The sequence below is a fragment of the Macadamia integrifolia genome, chromosome 14 (assembly GCF_013358625.1).
Source record: "Macadamia integrifolia cultivar HAES 741 chromosome 14, SCU_Mint_v3, whole genome shotgun sequence".
NCBI classification, from domain to species: Eukaryota; Viridiplantae; Streptophyta; class Magnoliopsida; order Proteales; family Proteaceae; genus Macadamia; species Macadamia integrifolia.
In genome coordinates, this window is record NC_056570.1 from 16615381 (window position 1) to 16619633 (window position 4253).

General features: G+C 32.2%; 1 long non-coding RNA gene across 1 annotated transcript; it reads right to left on the reverse strand.

The window, feature by feature from the left end:
* Positions 1-1235: 1235 nt before the first annotated feature.
* Positions 1236-4214, reverse strand: LOC122060402. Its single transcript, XR_006134393.1, has 3 exons — positions 3822-4214; positions 3239-3374; positions 1236-1487 (listed from the first exon to the last, which is right to left on the reverse strand). It is a non-coding gene; the product is annotated as an uncharacterized LOC122060402 (long non-coding RNA).
* Between the last annotated feature and the right edge of the window lie 39 nt (positions 4215-4253).

Here is a 4253-nt window from a genome sequence, read left to right on the forward strand (position 1 = left end):
CATTGTTTTGTGTTTAACATGTATTCAAGTAATATTATGAAAATTTTTGTATGCATTTCCTTCTCTTTTTTTCCCATTTTAGGATGTGTTTTGCTTTATCTATTTTATTGTAGTATAATTAGAGTAGAAAACTTTATAATGATTTTTATGTCATATATTAGCACGCAAGATATATATATTTTTTTTAAACAAAGAAGTTGGAGAAGCGCCTCCACCAATCGATATTATTGAAAAACTCTAAAAAAGTCTTTCCTGCTCTTAAGCAGAGCAAGTTGAACAAGGAAATCCAGTGAATTTATCCACCACATGCTCCTTGAGCTCGTATATGAGCTTCCAAATTACAAGACCAAGATATGAAATAAAAGGAAACAGACTTAAAACTACTACATAAGAAAAGTATATTAGAAACAAAGATATTAGTTGCCCAGTCTGGAGCCTAGTTATTAAATTCTCCGAATTAAATGCGAATAATTCGGCTAAATAGAATTTTATCGAATTTTATGAATAATCCGGTCCGAATCCGAATCGAATAAAAAATTCTGAAAAATTATTGAATTTTATAGATTATTTTCAAATTCACGAATAATTCTGCCAAACCGAATTTTATGCGAATTATACCCCAATTTTATCCCATGTGAAAAAAAAAATTTTTTATCTTGAATTAGTCAATAAGCCTTTAGAAAATAGTGTGATTATTATGCATTTACTATCCTAATATTACTTTTCTTCTTTTTTTAACAAAAATTGATAAAGCTTATCTTTCCTAAGGTAATCTCTTACACTTCTACCTAAATAAATAAATAAATAATAATAATAATAATAAAATCTTTCACCTCATTTTGGTTTGACTAAGTCTTACAGTCGTTACTCTCTCTAGTCTTTAAGATGAACATGCATGGTGGGTGACATGGGTCTAGCTAAATTTGTGCTCAGTCCCCCCTCTCAATCTCTTTCTCTGATTCAATAATTTGAGTAATAGGAAATGAACTTAGAAAAAAAAAAAGACTAAATGTAATATTTTTATCTTTAAAATTTAAACTTTTAATTTTTATATCAATTGTATGTTTCATACATATGATAATTGATAGATAATATGAAACAAGTATTGCAAATATTAAAAATACATCTAAATTTTCTGTCCGCTTTTTATTTTTGTAAACGAATAATTCCCGAATCTGAATCTGAACTCGAATTTTATTATCTACGCTTTTTTGACCGATATTTTGACCGAATCGTTGAATTAATAAAACTTATTAATCTGAATAATTCTTCATCCCAAAATTCCCGAATCCGAATTTAATAACTATGGTCTAGAGCTGAAACAAAGTCATTTAGGCAGGAGAGTAAACCAAGAGAGTCAGACCAACACTAGATTTTCCACAGATCAAGGCTCCAACAAGGAGAACTCCATCTCTAAGGGCTTCGACCTTCATTGAAAGAGCAAAGAAGCTTCGACTTGGTTTAGATTTAGCAGCAACGAAGAGTTCCTATTTTCATCATGGATAAAGACAATTATTAAAAGCAATAGAGTTAGTACAACATTTAAACCCAAACAAACACCACAAAAAAAAAAAAAAAACCTATAATTTTGGAGGAAGTTTTATCTTCAAAATATGTTTCCATATTAGAGGACAGGAATCAGAACTTGAATCAAAACTTGTGGTAGAGTTTATATGCTGAGAATGAAGTTCTAAGGGGTAAGTTGGCTTTACTGAGAAGTTACCAGATAGAACTGCCTTCCAAAACATGAGTCTAGTTTGGGAGAACAATTTAAGGGAATGGTAAGAATGGCTGAAGCTTGTATTGTAAAAAAGAGTTATTGAATAGTGTACCATCACCAAATGAAGGAAGGAATCCAGATGTCAGAATATATCCTTGTACTAATCCCATTTCCAATCCTTCTACAAAGCCCTTTAGCAATAACTCTTGGCCCTTAAGCAAACTATGCCAGCCCAAGAGTTAGAAAACTTCAAGGGAGTTTCAAGGAAATAAGATGAATTAGGATAATATTTTTCTTTGCAAACTCTAACCTATAAGGCCTCCTCATTTTGAAGGACCACAGACGATACCAAGCAAGCAGAGCAATGTTAAAACTTCTAAAGTCCCGGAACCCAAGGCCACCCTCACTTTCACTTTTATTCACTTTTACAAAGAGAAGACCATTTTGCCCAAAAAACACCCCTACCTACAACATCTTTCCCCTAAAATCAGTGAATAACCCTACTTAAGTTATGACAAACAGAAATTGGGAGGAGAAAAATAAACATCACATAAGATGGAATGCTGGAAATTACAACTTTGATTAAAACTTCTTTTCTTATATCATATAACAAATTATTCTTCCATCCAGACATTTTATTATGAACTCTCTCCACTAAAGAAGAAAATAAAAAATTCTTTTTTGTTCTTCCAAATTTAGAAGGCAATCTCATGTATTTTCTATGCATAAACACTTCAGGTACTCCTAGTAGATTAGTTGTCACAGATCTACTGTTCATATATAGGATTGAAACAAATATTAGATTCCTGTAAGTTCAACTCTTGACCAGAAACTAAGCAATAATATTTAATGGAATTAATAATTTCTTGGCATTCATTCTCCTTTGAAAGAGAAAAAACAATCATCAGTAGAGAAAAGATGAGAAATACTCTGACTATTCTACTAGTTTTAATGCTAGAAATTAAGTGAAAATGCTCTGTATGAAAAAGCTTACCAGAGAGTATATTTTTGACATAAAATGAACAAATAAGGGCTAAATGGGCAGCCCATCCTAAGCCCTCTATCAAGTTTCAGAGTCTCAAAAACTCTATAACCCAAAAACCCAAATGCTGTAAAACCCCATTTTTAAAAGACTTATTCCAAAAATACATATCCAACCCTATCATAAGACTTGCTAACATCAAGTTTCAAAGCCATATACAAAGATGTTGTCAGAAATAGCCCTAGAAGGAACAAATGCACTTTGGTATGGACTAATGAGAGAATCCATAAGGGGTTTCAACCTGTTAACAATGCACTTAAAAATAAATTTGTAGATAACAAAAGACAAAACTAATAGGTCTAAATTAATTAATTCCAATAGGGTTCGACAGCTTATGAATAAGGACACTACTAGAGAAAAACCTTTGGACAACTTGAACTACAGTAGTTCCCATAGTTCAACAAACATGGGCATAGATAATCTGAAAGCAACCTTTGGGAAGGCCTATAGCATGAGCTGGATGTCTCCACACATACCAGATGTCTATACTCTTCTATTCAATAATGCTGACCGTTTGAGCTATAAAGATCCACTACCCTGTTTTAAGAGGGTAGTGGAACAAGCTACAGAAATACCAGCCTCAGAGTCACAGAAGTTCTTGTAGCCACTACCCTGTTTAAAGAGGAAGAATGTTTTTAGGAAAGACCCCATGAGCAAGAATATATGCCTTCTTTAATGATAAGTTTACAAGCAAATGAAAGAAAAAAAAAATAGAGAGTATTCAATTATAGAATTTGGTTAAGAAAAAAGATCATGCTCAAAATTCACAATTGAATTTCTTATTAATTTTGTACTTAGACACAGTTGACATCAATTGAAAGGGAAAAATATACAAGTAAATCACTTAACAACAATACCCAAGTCTGCAACCCTAAAGAGCCTAATCATATAATTTTTCATGAAAAACCCAAAATATCACAAGCTGTTTTGGGCTTCAAGCAAAAATGTAAGTACAATATCACATTTAAATTCTATGCAGTCACTCAGTCACTCTTGACATCATACAATAGAAGAAAAAAAATTGAGATTGAACAATAAAAAAATTGGGTCTATTGTTACCTCAAAAATCGATCAAGGCTTCAACGTTTCATTTGAATTGTCAAACTTGATTAAGAAAAAAGGAAAACAAAATTATTAACATAATAATTCTCCAAAACCTGAGAGAGACAGAGAATAGAAGTGATGAGAAAAAAACTGAGGAAGAGGGGGGGGGGGGGGATGGAGAGTGGAGGTAAGAAGGGAGAAAATAAAGTTCACAATTGCAAGTCCAACCAAGACTCACTTGATTAAAAATGGGGGGAGAGAGAGAGAGAGAGAAGGGAAAAAAGAATTTAAAAAAGGGACCGTAGATATAAGGAAGAGGGGCGTAAGAGATTTTTTGGAGAGTTTTTTCTTTTGGTAAAAGGAAAAAAGGAGCCGTGAGTGTTTCAAAAATGGAGTGAGAGAGGCATGTGAATATTTTAGAGAGTTTTTTTTTTTTTTTTTTTTTTT